Genomic DNA, 17,590 nt, shown 5'->3' with positions numbered 1-17,590 from the left:
TAGGTGAATATAAAATCAATTTTTAAAAAAACAGAAATTATACAGTGTGGCGGAGCATCTATGGATTTACACCCCGATATTCTTTCCTACTTAAATACTAAACCTAAGAGGTATCAGGGTGTTGATTTTTCTGAGCAAATAGCAGATTTATATGACCCTAACTTCGCCCCACTTCTACGAAAAGTTCAGGATTTATTTCTTCGATGGAGCCCTCTTCCATTAACCATCTTGGGTAGGGTTGCATTGATGAAAATGCCCATCCTTCCACTATTCAACTTCCTCTTCTCAGCGATCCCTTGTATTTTAAATAAGCTCCTTTTTTACCAAAATAGAGTCTATGTTAACAACCTTCCTTTGGGCAAAAAAGGCCCCGCGAATTGCACTTAGCACTTTATATGAAGAACAGGAACATGGAGGATTAGCTCTCCCGAATCTTAGGGATTATTACTTCGCATATTTTGCACAATATATATCCAGATTTAAGCCGCAATAACAATAAAATCTTTTTATTAACTATTTTATGAATTTAATTTGCAATAAAAATCAGATCCACTCCCCAGTAACGATTTTTAAATCACCCAAATTGGTACGATATAAGTGTTTTTACAGTGGTTTTTCCAAAAGAGGCAGGCTCTCTATAGAAGATATTCCATCCCCGTAATCAATTCCTCAACCCCGCTATCCGGCCCTATCTCATTATCTGGGATCAGAGAATTTTCAGTAGTAACACAAAAATGGGCCAATGCTGGATTCCGGAAAATCTCAGACTTTTTGAGGAATGATAGATGGCTGAGCATAGCTGAAATGTCGCATTTAATCGTTAATGACTTCCTTCTTCTTGGGTCATATAATATCTTTAGTAAATTCCTCAATAAACTTGATCTGGCTCAGTTATGTGAACGGGAATACGTAGTAGATGAATTATTAGGTGACACTGCATTTAAGAAACCTGGGGAATGGAAAAAGTGTTTAAACTCAACCAACGGTACTGATCTCGAGCAGAAGGCTATTATGAAATGGGCTAAACACGAGGAGGTGGATATTTCAGCAAGTATGTGGTCAGCAGTTAAACTTAATTTTAGTACATTAAGGGGAGCCAATTGGCGGAGGATGTTGTTTTTTAGTAAATGGGAACTTTACAGAACTCCACTTTTCTTATCTAAAATGTATACCAACCAATCAGTGCAATGCTTCCGCTGCTTTAACCATCCTTCAACCAATTGGGCACACATTATACTACAATGCCCCTTGATTCAGAGGTTTTGGAAGGATATTTTCTCTCATTTGGAACGTGAATGCAGTATTCCAATAGGGTTGAGCACTTGGCTAATAATACTTGGCTTTGACCCAGACCTTCTTCTTCCAGACAAGCTTGTTAAATTATTATACATTGCAATGGCTGTAGCTAGATCACTTCTGCTTCAGAGATGGCGATCAGATCGTATACCATGTGTCCATGAATGGGTCCAGAAAATGAAACTAGTTAAATAAAGCGAACAAGTCTATGCTTTACAAATTGGGGGACTTAAGAAGTTTGATAGAATTCAGGCAGCCTATTTTGATTAAGATCTTTAAATTCAATGTAAAACCTTTTTAGGAGGTACCTCCATTATCCCTGATATTTAGGTCTGGCAATCTTAGGATTTTGATTTATTATGTAAACATCTGACAGGTTTTCTCTAAATCAGTTATATCATTACATGTTGGAGGATTTATTATGCTCTACATACTCGATTAGTTTTATTTATATGGTAAGATATCCAAGGTTTAATCCATTATTCAGTTTTCAGTTGTTATTTATGATTGGAAGTGGATACTGAGTCCTTCATATAAGAATTAAAATGTTTATGCTGCTTATCTTTCTGGATTTTAGGATTTATTCCCTCTTGGCAAATTTGTGCTATTTATTAATTCTGTGTTATTATCATCACATTTAATGAATTATTATGGCTGTATTTATGGATAATAAAATGTTTGTTATATGGATTTCAATAAAAAAAATTTTTTAAAAGTGCAGCGAAAAATGAGCATTGTTTTGAGTTAGAAGGTTTAGATTTTTTACCATGTTTAGGTTTTTTTACCTTTCTTAAATACATTGTTCATAAAATAATGGACAATGGTGAGGGGGGCAGTGGCTTTAGGTAATTCTGGAGCAGCAGCATTTACCACGTAATTATGGATTTTTCCATATTTAACATTCAATTTGCACACAATTAGCAAAATGCGCAGATTTCACCAAAAATGTCTATAGCTCAAAGGGATGAAAATAATACTGCCCCAGAATGTCCTGCATAATTTGCATTTTTACTGCTTAGTTTAGATAATCTTGCTGCATAATTGTGTCCTCAATGACCCACAATCCTAAAAGCCGTGACAGTGTTATATTGCTCAGCCGTGTTCGTTTGGGGGCTGGGGCGGTCATTATTATGATGAAATCCATATTTCACAAAGATATGGGAAATATTTTTCATATTTCAGTGTTCCTGTGATTTATAGGTATTTATAACACTACATTTTGTCAGGGGCGGCTCCTCCATTAGGGCGGAGGAGCGTCGCCCCACTGTTTTCTCGCAGTGCGAGAAGCAGAAACATAAAATGGTAAAACTATAATTTTATGTTTTTGTTTCTCACACTGCGAGAAAGCAGAAGGGTATGCCTGGTTGGGAGCGGGCGGGTGGGCGGGTCAAGGAGGAGTGGCTTGCCCAATGATGTGGGCCCTGACTGTTTGGACAGCCCTCTGGGACCGACCAAAGCAGTCATGCACATTCTCCCTTTTCTCTATGTAGGCTGCATGCAGCCAACATAGAGAAAATGGCCTCCCCATAGGCGTCCGACTGGGCGCTATCCCCACCAATCACAACGCTGCCATTGCAGCGTTGTGATTGGCTGAGGGGAGGGAGGCTGCCTGCTTTCTGTTCCTGCCAGAGGCAGGAGATCAGGAAAGTAGCAGGAAAACGCAGGACCCGGCAAGGAGAGGAGGCAACGCGGGACCCGGTAAGGTACGTTTAAAAAAAAAAAAATTATTCCCCCCCCACCCACGAGTCGTGCCGCCCGTAAATTGCCTCATTTAATGGTGGATTCGGCCAAGCTCCGATGAAGCAGTGATAATCAATTCTGTGTAATGCCTGGTTTGTTACTGACACCGGAAACGGTGTAATTCAAAGGCTGAAGTGAAGGGCACGCAAGGATTAGATAGTAAACCCGAAGACAGAATATCTCATGTACTTATATGTGTTCTTCTAATATGCAGGTGCAGCTCCTATTTATTCCACAGCTGTGCGATGTGATTCTGCTTTGCGTTTTTTATAGGATTCCACACTTCCAGGCGGTTCACACGAGAGGTACCTTTTTGAACATTATTGGAATTTCAAAACAGAACACATTGTGGATGTGATGTCTTTCTGTATGTGATGTCACCTCGGGTTTCATGAGTTAATATTGCATTTTTACTTCACTGGGATATGTGGACCAGGCAAACATTACACAATAGATAATTTGCCATATTAAAAGCATTTTTGTACAACAGTGTGATATGCGAAAATAATATCACAACACACTATAAACAACGTCTTCCTCTGTGTGGATGTGCGTCTTTGAGCAAAAAAGTGACAATATGCAAACTAGTTATATTATTTTAGATTCTCATTTGTAGATAGAGCATTTATTTATGGTATTTATTGGACTGGGATCGTGATTCCAAGGAAAAAGCAAGTTTATAATATTCTAGATGGGTATCTTAAACTCAAATGTGACTTGATTAAAACCAATTTTTTCAGAAGCCAGTATGTGATGGTGGGTGAGACGTAAGGATGAAGGTGCTAGATACTAGACTGTGCAGTTGCACATATCTACAGTTGGAAGAACTGGATGTTGAAATGATTTTCCAAAAATCACACTTTTTTTGACCAGATTGTTGAAGCCAGGATTAGAACAGATCAATCCAGCCAGTAGACTATCTCTTTGGTGTGAGTAGATGGATGGGTGGACTGACTTAACCCACTGGAGTGCCTGTCCTAAACATCCACCCGTCTTCCAACGCGCTGAAGCACTCAGAAGCCGATCAACAACTTATCCAGAACTTTTACACCTCCCCACTTTCAAATGTCACCAGCCGCCACTGCATTTTGTGTAAAGAAAAAACAAAAGTACCAAAGCCCTTGTTTTGGGTTTTGTCTTCAGAGAAAAACATGCTGACTGACCTACATACTGCCAAGATATAGCAGGCAATCCTATCATTGCGCATTTAGGAATATAGCAACAACTGTTGACCCACAGAGGTAGACGAAGAGGAGAGAAAAATTAAGGTGTTGAGAAGGAGCAGAATTGAGAGAGGGAATGGGGGATGATCAGAAAGGAAGTGAAGAGGGAGAATGGTAGTGAGTGAGAGCATGAAAGGATGGTGGGAGCTTTGCGGCAACCGTGCCCAGCAAGTTACAAATACAACACTGTAAATACATCCAAGATAACACATTTGAAGGCATCGCTGTAAAATGGAATGGTTTGTGTAAAAATCTCAAACTACCCAACAAATTATTTTTTAAACAAAGGTTTCAAAACAGAAATGCAAAAATGTAAAGGACAAAAATTAAAATTAGATTCTCATTTCCAATATCGAATCAGTAAATTCTTTGTTAAAGGAGAAAATTAGCTAACTGAGTCCATGTAACTGTTCAACAAGGACTCCCAAAGTTACACACCACACAAGTAAACTTTAAAATGTAAGACGATCGGTAAATAATTTAAACAGATTAGCATGACAGGACTACTTATTGGAAAATGTCAACTCTAAAGCACGAATACACAAGAAATGTTGACAAACATTGCTAAATTCCAAGGTCCTGGCATGTGCCTGGTTTCTGTCAGCTATTCTGCAACCAGCAGGGATCAAAGTGCGTCTGGCTTTACTGAGGATAGAAGATACAAAATCAGAACAAACAGATTTCCAGAATATGTCCCTACCTATTCGGATATACCGAATATGTTTTTTGCATTTCCGGGACAAGTTATTAACCCAAAGCACAATCACTAAATGTTCCTGAGTTAACGATCAAGGCTGGATACACGAAAAAAGAGCGGCTACTTTTCAACCCATAAATATTTACGTGGCGATGTGCAGCTGTGAATAAAAAGTTAGTGCAAATAACACGTGCCTTCCTAAATTGATGCTGCAAATATGGAGAGGTATAGGAGAAATCGATTTACCTTCATCTAGGAAAAACTACACGACAAAGGTAGCTCCCTTAAATATTAAAAACTATAGAAAAATGTTGAGTTTCTGTTGATCTAGAATGCCAACAACTTGTAATACAACCATGATATTTAAAAACGTAGTCGCCCACAGTGACCGGAGACCTGCCCTTCAGCAATGCCCTTAACAGAGCAATAATGTCCTAAAGGAATGAACGCAGCAGTGAATTGGAACTGGATAGCAGCAAATTCTTCGGAACAGGACCACAAATGTTTGCTCTTATTAAAATGTAAGTACTTCATCGACATGGGCGCTGGTCTTTCACAAGAGGAATTATGCTGAAGATCTGCTTCCATTTCAGATCCGTCTCCAAGAGTGACACTCAGGACTGCCACCGAAAAAAGCCGGAACCAAATATCATTTGGAATCCCACATTATACTCCTCATTGACCAAACCGATTCCAATAAATTGTTTCACTTTCTGGCTAAGTAAAACAAGCTGCTGAGCACACATGGTGTGGTCATCCATCTTCCCCCATGTTGTTGTTATCCTAGGATTCCTCTGCTCTCCCCCAGGACCTACTCCCTAAATGTGATCCAGGTCTTGCTACTTGCACCTACAGTCCCCACTCAATCTGGAGAGGTGCATTCCACATCTTTTCTTTCAAAACCAGTTATTCTAATTATGATTTGCTGGCAAACTGGGAATGTGAGCGCAGACCCCTTCCCCATGAAACGGGTTTTCCTCCGCAACTGCATGGAATTGCTCACAACAAAAGACGCAAGAGTTGGTTAGGATTCTTAATTTCAAATCTGTTGTTTAGAAACGGTCCATAGAAACTAGGAGATAATAAGGCACTTAAAGATAGAAAAATGCCACGTATTTACAGCCATGCACCTCTGTTGTGTTCAATGTAAGAATTTATTTAAAGACAATCGCAAACTTGTTACCAACATTCAATGTCATCAAACGAGTTTATTCTCTTCAGGATGGTTTGGGCCTGGATAGAGATCATGAGATAAAGAAGGCATCCCCGTCTAGGTGGGATGGAAATAGAATCCCAATTTCACGTTATGATGCCGGTATAGCCAGTAATCAACTTTGCGAAAAGTCAATAAACTGATAATGTGATATTTTAAAGTCTATTTCTAATGCTATTTGGAAAAATGCTGGCACCTAACAGAGCTGCCAAATTAATGTAATGAATTTTAGCAAGTGATATGTGTATGACAGTTCTGGCTAGTTTTATTAGAATAAAACCATTACTGACTCCATCACATCTTCTGCATTTTTATTTTTAACAGTCCCATCTTTAAATCCGGGCGAGTTTATGTATACATTTTAGAATGCATCCAACTGTGAGGTGTGTGAATGCACTTTTATACTATTGGTGTTCAGTCGTGTAACACAAAATAATGCCCCCACCCCTGCAAAAGGTAATGAGGGGTCGAGTCTCGCAAAGCCTACATATACACACTGACCTTGGCTGAATGAGAGCCCCTGAATGATTTGCACCCCCCCCCCCCCCCCCCCCCCAGCACCACAGGGACATTCCTTACGCCCCTATTGCTGTTGAGGCAGCACTGGTTGAGGGTGGAATGTGGTATGAGTATTCCCAGATAGTCTTCTGATAACGTCTCCAGGAGAGGGGGTTGCCAAGGAAGTCAGAGGGTTTAGGAATGCAAGCCTTGAGAGTAACTGCAGAATATGCCTGCTCCTGACACCCACAGGAGAGAAGCTAAGCACTAAACTAATAGACATCTATGAACCCCTTTGAAAAGAACAAGCAACCACCGAAATGAGCAAATCACAGCTCAGTTGGGAGGAGAGCCCGGTGGGGGCATGTTTTTAAACGTGAAAGATTTTCAAAGGACACTGTTTAAAGGCAGAGCATCCGGTGGGTTCCAACGTCTTCAGTTCTAAATTAGCATGTAAATCCATAATAAAAGAGTCTAGCGTGTGGTCGCGTGAAATGAGCGGTTTCTTTTATGCCAGCACCTGCTGAGGTACTTAACGCCAGGGCACTGTGTGCAAGATAACCACAGTGCCATGAACCGCGCTGCCTGCAACTAATCAGAGGAAAGCAATCCTGCACTGGACGAAGACAGGAAAGACACACACATCCAAGCAGTAACCCTAGAGCCCCAATGCACAGGCTGATCTGATGCAGGGGAAACACTCGGGTCAGGAAAATTGTTCCGAAAGTTCCCGCACATTCTAAATGTTTGTACATATTATGATCACCGGTATAAAAGAAGGCGAAATTGTGGCACATCCCCGACTGCCCTCATGCCCTGGGGGGCACACACCTACGCCGTCGCTCCCACGAGCACAAGCACATCACGCGCTGCGACTCCTGCCGAAGCAGCACATTGCCACATAACTTTACTAATACAAAAGTAGTCTTTAGAAATGAATGCACCTATTCTTTCATTCGGTCACTAAAATATTTGAAATCTCGCCCAAAAGCCTTTGAGTCTGAAGTGAAGTTTTCTTACCTGTGCGCCTTCAGCCGCGCGCACCCTCCCTTGAGCCCTTGTGCAGGCTGGCGTTCTTACAAGCAAAAACATGAAAAGGAATGTTTACTGATTAGCTAATGGCCCGCCCTCCCGCGTGACATCACTAAGCCTGTCTATTTATGGTGCTATAGGAGAGCCTGACTCCACAACCTGCGAAGCGGGGCTCGAGCTTGCTCTGGAGTCTCTATGCTCGCGCTTTAACTGCAGCTCACTGGAAACAATTTCCGCAAGTCTCTTTACCCGAGTACTTCTTAGCACCTCGTGGTAAAAAAAAATTCTAAGGATACTTCCACATAGAGATGCAAATGCGAGCTTCTTATAAACTGTTAATATAAGTTTACCAGGCGTAACATGCTCCAGCATGGGGCTTTCCTCTAAGAAGTCCCCGATTTAGGCTCAGTTGGGCCAGACGAACAAAGACTACAAGTCCCAGAATGCACTAAATTGCAAAACAAAAAAAAGAACAGGACTAGAAAACGGAGTCCCTAGTGGCACGAAGCCATCTGGAAACATGATTTTATTGGTTGTTGCTACACAACTTTCCTTTCCGATTATTTAATTATTTCATTTCACTCCTGCTGCATTCACGCGGCTGATGTTGCAATTGCATACTAAAGAGCTACAACAATAGAGCTGGTTCCAGGGTGATCAGTGCCTCTGTAAGGGATCCCGGATGTAATGCACAGTGGTAATTAACGCCACTGGTTCATATCGCCATGTTTTCCCCTTTTCCCTGGAAGAGGTAAGAGTAATAGATCTTTATTTCAGAAATGGGAGTAGATGATAGCGTCATTCTAATTTAACACTAGTGAGTGAATTAGTGGGACTCCCAGTAAATTACTTAACCTCTCTGTGTCAAAAATTGTAAATACACATGTAATGGCATTGCAAATATGTGAACTGCAATATCATGGTACAATTAATTAAAGGTGTATTAATGTGTATTAATGTAAAGGTTTATTAATGTAAAGGGTATTGCATTGTCCCCTGCACAACCTCTGTTGTTCAGTGCTGTATCCAAGTTTTCAGGGCACAAGTCGGAGGTACACGCGGGTGCACGGTGTCCACCCACTATTTACACAGAGTGGACGCCGTCTACCGTGCCAGAAATTTGGGCCCTACACAAAAAAGCTGAACTTGTCCTGGTGTAATTTTCAGATACAGGGAGACGTTCAGCAGCGCCTGGACGTTGTCTGCTTTCCTTTCGCAGCGGCAACATATAGGCAAGCAAGGGGATTTTTTTATTTTATTTTCACCTCCAGATGGGCCGAAGTGGTCGAGTATCCTGACTGGAAGGTGGCCTGGAACCTCACACTTAAAAGCAAATGTAATGGAGGGGAAACAAAAGCACATAGCTTGTTATCTCTTCACAGGTACTTAAGAGAGGCATGCTTTTGACCTTGTTCAATCTCTGTACATAAGTGCATGCACTGTAAGAATGCCAGATGTCTCCGTCTGTCCCAGTAATTACACAAATAACAAATTTAAATAGCACTATTTTATTTCTTTTATAGCACTACTCATCCCAATGCACGATGGCAGAACGCTTTACGTAACATACACATTACACATGGACAATAAATCGTGTAAGTGTGTAAATCAATATACAAGATGTGTTACATGAGACAGTGAGGGTTACAAGGTGAAGGAGTCACATGTCCTTCATAGCTCACTGTGCTATATTAGAAGGATTACAGTTTATGAACTGCAACTAAAACAAGCATTGAAAATGCAATAGGTCTCGCCTTTGATTAAGTTAAAGCCATTTGCTTTGCTATACAATACCATTAGCAAAGCACATGGCTTTAACTTAAACCAAAGGCGAGACCTATTGCATTTTCAATGCTTGTTCATATTGACACACAGGGTGGAGGTGGTGGATACAATTTCCTATTTGATGGAAAAAAGACCTGGAAAAGCATGGTCTCCAATAGATATCACCTATTAGAAAAAGTATCATGGCCATCTTTAGCTTTATAAAGAAGCTGGGAACAAAACCAATCCTGGAAATAAAAAAAGTGTATGCAGCTATTGCTAGTGTTTCGTGTGGGATGGGGGTTTTGGGAATGGTGTACAGATTCCCTCCAATGTATAACGGATGGTTTTTTAAAGAGATCGTTATCCCTCCCTCGTAGTTGTTCAAATTATATATGCCACAGTGAACTTGGTGCTCCATATAATTCGGATATTGCCTGTCTAGCACCTATAAAAAACTGTTGAGGACAGTCGGTAACAGCAATACACATGCAAGGATTAACTTAGCCACATAAAAAATATAGATTTAAATGAAAACTGCTATAATCTAATTGGCGATTTGGTCGCAAGAATGGTGTCCAAAATTTAAACGGTGTGACACAAACTTTACAGTAACCTGGACGATATGAGCATACACCTTGTATGCATGTCGTCACCCAACATCTGCCCCACTAGAACCCCTCTCCCCCCCACCCAAAAAAAACAATAATTGTGTAAAAAATGTAAGTTCTCACAGAGGCCCTCAGCCCCTCGAATACTTAGGGGTTCTCGGTGTCAGGTCCATGCCCCCCGCACAGCACCGGATTGAGCTCTTCCTGTGGGAAGCCATGCCGCATATAATTGTCATAGCCGAAGCTGAACATGCCACGGGCTTGCCCTCGCATCCCGTGCCGCAGTCCCGGAGGGAAGGTGCTGTACCGCCGCCCATACTCGTCCTTGGGGGGTAAAAGGTAGCATCCGTATGAGGACGGGGAACACGCAGGGAGCCATGGAATGGCGGGGGAGATAGGCAGTCCAGCCCAGGCACCCCAACACTGCCTAATGCCCAGGCATAGCAACCAGTGCAGACCGAGCCGCAGGAGCAGCAGCGCCAGTACTACCGAGCGCCATGGCATGGTGCAAATCTGGGGACTAGCGCCTGTCCAGGGGATACGGACACAACCCCCCTTTTTTTCCCTAGCTCTCCCATTGTTCTTTACACGAATAGCGCCTGTCGCCACGGAGGGAGAAGGGAAGTGGCAAGGCGCAGACTAAAACTCAGCGGCGACAGTTGTCTACGCTTCAAGTAAAACATTAAACGTCAACACAGGGTCTCTGCATCTTGCGGTACCAAACCGATTCCAACATGGAGAACTACTAATGTAAAAATTCAAAGATGTCCGCCACGTATTTAGTAATTGTACAAAGTACACCAGCCACTGTCGATTTGGTTTCGTGAAACAGTGCGTTTCAAGCCTCCCTTTGAATTCATTGCATCATTTTGGATCTTCCTTTAACTTGAGGTGTTTCTCACTCTCCGTAAATAGAGTGCACTACCAGTCTTCAGGCAATTGGTCAGAATTGTGACGACGTTCCCTATTGTGATTGGCCCTGTAACTTTAATTTCTGTCGTCACTCGACCTGGTTTGGCAGCTGTGTTAATCGTCGTGGCACAATATTATCTAAAGGAGTGTTTCAGGCAATTCAAACGTGCAAAGTAGTCAGTACTTCATTTGAAGATGAAGACAAGCGCGGTCCCGAAAGTGAAAGAGGACCGCGATGCAGCCGATCTCTTGTCTTTATTGGGCCATGTGTTTAAACACATGGCCCCATAAAGATAAGAAATCCTTTGCGACTTGAACGGAAAGCAGGCGAGCCCGTCCAAGTGGGACGGCAGAAAAAGCCAAAGGGAGGTAACCCACACAGCTCTTTTCCAATGGCTGTCCACCGTTTAGCATAAATGGTGACACCAGCCAATGGAAAAGAGGGGCGGGGATTAAAGCCCTTTACTGAAAGTCCTCAAACACATTAAATGTCGCCGAGCGGGCTGCGCATGTGCACAGCAACGCTAGGCGAGACCTAAAAAGGATTTCTGTGTTCAAAGCAGTAGCCCACTTACCAATCTACACAAAATACAAATCTGCCATCTGCATGTTACATGATGTGCTCTGCAGTAGAGACATTAGCCTTCTATACGACTTTTCTAATCCAAGACTACACAAAACACAGACCTCTCCAACAAATGCGTTAACCTCCAGAGTTATCTCACCATGATTGTTATTCCCTGAGATGCACTCCGCACCTCTGCAGCAGATGCCTTAACCCCCATAATTATTTTAAAATGCAGACTTAGCAACTAATTAAGCAGAACAGATCTACTATCATACTTCTCTTTGTAGTCAATTTCTTTGTGGCAGGGTTTAAAAAAAAAAATATATATATATATGCAGCTATTATGTTTTATTCAGCTCTAATAACTCCACCAGCATGATGCGTTTCAATCCTCAAGGGATCTTGATCACATGACGCGCATGCACACCTTGAGATACCTTTAAATGTCGTTTTTTAACATTTTCTTAAAGTGATATGTAAGCAGTATAGTTGAACATGGACAGAGACAAAATACTTAAAACTTTTTTGCTATGTAAAATAATGAATGTATGGTACCAATAATGAGGTACAAAGAAAGTAATTGTTGTACATTCATGATGGTGTTGCTAAACATTAAGCAAATAGATTTTTACAGAACACATTAAGTTGTAAACAAAATGATAGAAAATCCATTTTCGTAAAAAAACAGTTATGTTTAAAAATCTGATCATAATAAACAAGATTAAAACAATAAATAACACTGATTTTCTTAAAAAGAAAGGAACAACGTCCAGGTTTAAATACCTTTGGCAGTTTTCTGTCACCATAAAAGAACAAAGTGCTAGTGCGTCCGAAGTTTTACTAAAATGTATTGGGCTATTTTGTCAACAAAATTCACTGGATGCATGTTGATAGTGCAAAGTGCCATAATAAGTAAAGTGTTAAGTGCTAAAATTACTACTGTTATTTAATCCTAAAATGTGAGTACCTAAAACTATGTGTGCATAAAAATAGAAAAATATTAAGGGATACGGCATGGGAAAGAGCAGTATTAGAACATAATGTTCCTCAGTGTACTGTTGTCTTTCCTTTATTTTGATGACAGTATATTCCTGTATAAAACTCTTCATGATTTAATGGGTAAAATGTCTCGCAGCATTCTAAAGACAAGTATATAGATCTTCTGTTTGATTAAGACCATTTGGATAATTAGTATCAAGATTCAAAATGTATCTGGTCTCCAGCTGTCCAAGAGCTCTAACACGATCTCCTCCTCTCGTTTTGATCGGGATGCTGTCAATTATAAAATACTTCAGTAGGGTAGAGTCTGACTTATGCCTATCCTCAAAATGTCGTGCAACAGGATATGCCTGGTCGAGATTCTTAATTGCTCTTATGTGCTGGAGCACCCTCTTGTGTTCCTGTAGTATAGTACTACCCACATTTCTGAGTCCACTAGGGCACTCCAGCACATAAATGGCATGATCCGTTTTGCAAGACAGATGCTTAGTAATCGGGATTTCTACAGGATTAAATGGTGTTTTGAATGCGGTGGTATCGATGCCATGTTGGCATGCCTTGCAAGATTTACATCTGTAGAATTCCTTACGTTGACTAAGCCAAGTACCTTGGGTTAAGCTCTCTAAGTCATTTCTAACCAAAGAGTCCCTCATAGAGGGTGCCCTACTGAATGTGATGGCAGCCTTTTTCGGGAGTAGATGACCAATAGTCGGATCTCCCAATGCTATTGGCCAATTTCTGTTGATCAAATTTTTCATGAATCTTCCCCGTTTACTGAAACTAAAAATTAATCTGAATGTGTCATCAATCTGTTTTGGTCTTTCCTTGGTATTAAAGAGGGTTTCCCTATTCAAATCATTGCTTTTTTTGATTGCGGTCTCAATGCATTTGAGCGAATACCCCCTTGCCAAAAATCTATTTTTGCTGGCTATCTGAGCTTGTTTCAAATCACTTGGGTTACTGCATATACGTTTGAGCCGCAGCATCTCCCCAAAGGGTATACTTTGTATAAGATGCTTTGGGTGGGCGCTGCTGGCGAGCAGTATCGAATTGCCAGCCGTCGGTTTTCTATGCAGTGTAGTATAGACCTGCCCATCTTTTATGTATATCTGTACATCTAAGAAATTTACTGATGTCGAACTGATGTCTGCTGTGAAATGGAGGTTTAAATGGTTACGGTTCAGGTTTTGTACAAACAGTTCCGAATCATTCATATTGCCTCTCCAAATCACAAACTGGTCGTCTATATAGCTGACCCACTTAACAACATTGTTAGTCATTTGTATATTGTATTCTTTGTTAAGGACCAGTTCCTCCCACCAGCCCATATGCATGCATGCATAGCTGGGGGAAAAACTGGCCCCCATCGCGACACCTATATATATATATTAGTTGAGGCACTGATTTTCAATCGGGATTGCAACACTTTATTTTTTTTGCACAACTCAGACGCAAAATTTTATTTGTTAAATCTCATAATGCACTTAAATGTACTCATGATATACCTGATAAACATATGTGTGAGGTCTTAATATCTGATGTCACTTCTTGTGATGTCACCTACAGTTAGGTCACTTCCTGTGATGTCACATGTGAAGTCATGCAGTCACTTGCATACTGCCTAACTTGGTTAGTCCCCCAGTGCTTAATTTGTGCAGGTGGCTTCCGGTTTCCACTTATTTTACAGGACTGGGTCTATAAGAATTTTTTCCCCTGGGCGGTAGGTCCGGTAATTTTTAACAATAGATGTACCTGTACTACTTTGTTGTCTGCCTGGTATGTCATCACATGCTGGCCTTCCTGGCTCAGGCATGTTGACTGTGCATCATCATTACATTTGTGAGGTCAGCAGTGCATGTCTGTCTTTCACGCATTATTTCCACTGGATAATTATGGCTGAGGGCAAGCTCATGGCTGAGCTGGGTTGAGGCAGGCTAGAAAACTCAAGACAAATCTTTCCATGAAGTCGTAGAGCAGAGTAAATATGCGTAGCGTGCTTTCCTTAATCAACTCGCACTGAACTAAAATCCTGCATTTGACGTTCTTGTGGTCAGGGCCCACCAACGAACTGAAGTCATTGTCTGACGCAGGTGTGCATGAGTTGTGCTGAACACTTTAACAAGCATTTGCAATGCAATAGGTCTTGCATTACGAAATACTTTCTCACCATTTTTTTAACTTTTTTTAAATCTCCCATTTTCCCTTTTTCCCCTTTTCGATACATCAAATATTAGTCAAAAAAAAGAAACAAACGAGATAGAAATGGATGCTGCTCAAACCCGAATTTAACAAAGCCAAAGTATTCCTGAACTCATACAAAAAGGAATTTCACTGACACCACAACGCACAAACGTGCAATTGTTAAACTCCCTGGCAAATGCCACGCAAGGCGTTATTGCTATTAGTTGAAATAGTTCACACAAGCTTTTTAAAGGCTTCTTTACTGATCTCTGGACGGCCTGTCCCCTTCGGCTGCAGTTTTTTTTTTTACTACGGGCTCCCATAAAGCCATAAATACAAGTCTTGTAAAGCGAAAGACAAAACTAACTTGCTGCGTCCCCCCAGACTGCGGCCTAATTACCCCAGCATAGTGCCTCCCCCGCTGCGTCCCCCACCCACGCAGCCCTTCACTTTGGGCACAATAGTCCCAAAACATATTGCGAGCGGCACCCAAAGTGAACAGTGGGATGGGTCTGTTTTTTGGCGCGTCGGTCAGTCTGGCGATAGCGCTTTCATCTCGGTACTGTAAGCCCAAACTAAAGCCAGCTATCCAAAGAGGGCAGAGATGGCCCGCTCTGTGCTCCACACGGGTCATAACCTGCTGACACCAGACTGGGCGAGTTCATGTATTTTAAGAGCATCAATTGTTCCGCGAGGTCACTGTAGAGAGTCGTGGAGACGTGGAGCAAGAAATGAACTAATCCTTCTTTAATGGGAAAGACACAATGTGACACATCGTGCTTTTACTTTAATGGAAAAAAAAGTGCCTACACCGAGTAATGAAGAAGACCGTGTAACGGCAGAAGTAAAAGATCCAGCCCGGATGGGCCGTCCCAATAGGAGACAGGGCGGTAACAAGGAGGGACTAAGAAGCCTCATTCACAATAGAAAGCCAGCGTTTAGCATGAACTATGATGCAAGCCAATGGGAAGAAGGGGCGGGGCTTAAAGCACCCTTCTGAAATCTGCTCGATTACAAGAAACCTTGCAGAGCGAGCAGCGCATGCGCGCTGCAACGCAGGTCTGCGAGATCTAAAATCTGCCTGCACTCTAATTGCTGTGCTGAAAGAGCAGGACAGCATTACTGACAGCAGCTGGGCAGCAGGCACAGCAGGGCATTTTGAGCCGTATACACCCGCCTGGCCTGCACAAGTTAATTGGAGCACCAATCTGCTCTGCACAACGGTGACCCACTGTGACCAGGAATCATCCCTCACGGATCAGGTGAGTGGAGCAAATCATTGTTGGCGCTAGGAGAAGGGGGGTGGGGTGGATATGTGTGTCGTGTGCATGCGTGTGCTTTTACCTTGGCCTTGAAAAAAAAAAAGGATTGTGTGCATTTTTGTAGTGTTTTCTTTTATTCGCACCAGTTACCAATTCACATTGTCTGCTGACCTTACGTGGGGGAATCATTTTTGCAAGGGTACAAGACCACATTTATTAGAATAAATATCTAAAAGGAACAGAATACATTTATATGAGAAGGCCGTTTCTAATGTACCAGTTACTTTTGACTCTATTGAAGTGAAAAGTCGGTCTGAGGGGGGTGATGAGAACCAGAAGCAAATAAAAGCTTTTAAAAACGGCACCCACCATCCAGAATGAAATGGATGCGCTTTTTGATTTAAATGGGCTCAAGGAGGTTAGCCAATGGAAGGAAAGTACATTTGCATATGACTGCCACATAGTTGCTACACTGTCTCTGCAGATTACATTTTTGTTTAAAATGTAAAACTCTGCGTGAGACACAACAGATGGATTTCCAAATAAATTAAACTTTCACTAAACGTTTATTAAGGCAAAGCGGTCCGAGTACTTTTTCCGCTTAAATTGTGCATTTTATTTTTTTAGGTTATTCAAGGCTCGAGTCACATGACCACACAAAGCACGGTGAGCTTTCAAGAGAGGTGATCATGTGGCCTAGAGACTGCAGCTGCCCACCATAAAACACAGGGAACCCAGTTTGGATCACTGGGCTCAGCACGTCGGGAATCCGACAAATCTCCCTTTGCATGAAAACAAGTATAATGTAGTCTCAGGTGTTGAGGATTGCTTGTCTGCCCTCAGTCCTGGATCGCACCATGTAAAACTGCCAGAAATAAAATATGGATTCTGCTTGTCAACTCTGCTCTAATTTCATTCGATATGAACTAAGGAAAAATCATTAAGACATGATGTCAGAAAAAGATAGTCAACTAATCATTTTGGTTTAATGGCACCGTACGAAACTTGAGAACCCTAGGTCAAACATAGCTACCCTGCTTGCCCAAATCATGTGATCCTAGACAAGTGTTTTATTTCACTAAACTACCTTTTTGCCAAAATTGTGCAATAAATGCTCTTTTTGCTTGAATATCCCCCCAAAATTTAATCAGGGTAGAACCTCCTCTCAAAACTTTAGTTTAGAAAGGCTCGCTTAGAGAAATTCAGATCCAGAATTACACCTGGTGTTCAGCTGTGCCAGTTGTGAACGTGGGTGGAGCTATTGGAGGAAATTGGTGGAGCCGGGGAAAGTGAGTGTGGCCTCTTAAGAAAAAATTTGAGCAACTATACATGTTTATTTAATTTATTAAGCACCAGAATCGACCCCCGAAGGGGTATCTCTGCGCTTGGACGGGCGTTTGAGACAGTAGTCCATTATAGACTAGAAACTTAAAAAGAAAAGTCTTAAGCTGCTTCCTAAAGAGAAGATGGTCCGTACACTGCCTCAGCTGTAGAGGGAGAGAATTCCAATGACGAGGGCCCAGGTAAGAAAGGGACTTCCCCCCCCAGGCGGGCCCTTTTAATTCTCGGAGCCTCAAGTAGGAATTTAGATTCA

The 17,590-nt window shown here is 41.7% G+C and overlaps 1 protein-coding gene across 3 annotated transcripts in view; it reads right to left on the bottom strand.

Moving 5' to 3' along the window:
- Positions 1-17,590, bottom strand: part of COBLL1 (cordon-bleu WH2 repeat protein like 1) — a 702,447-nt gene that overhangs the window by 315,351 nt on the left and 369,506 nt on the right. The window contains exon 1 of one of the 3 annotated variants that reach the window (XM_085645411.1): positions 7,688-7,764. The exons of the other annotated variants lie outside the window; for them this stretch is intronic. The gene's annotated coding sequence lies outside the window, so the exon portion shown is untranslated. Of the gene's footprint in view, positions 1-7,687; positions 7,765-17,590 lie in introns of those variants that run through there. 3 annotated transcript variants of the gene reach the window in all.

This window comes from Triturus cristatus, chromosome 3_1, assembly GCF_964204655.1.
Source record: "Triturus cristatus chromosome 3_1, aTriCri1.1, whole genome shotgun sequence".
Taxonomy (NCBI): domain Eukaryota; kingdom Metazoa; phylum Chordata; class Amphibia; order Caudata; family Salamandridae; genus Triturus; species Triturus cristatus.
The sequence above is the reverse complement of the archived record's forward strand: the minus strand, read 5'-3'. Positions and strand labels throughout refer to the sequence as shown.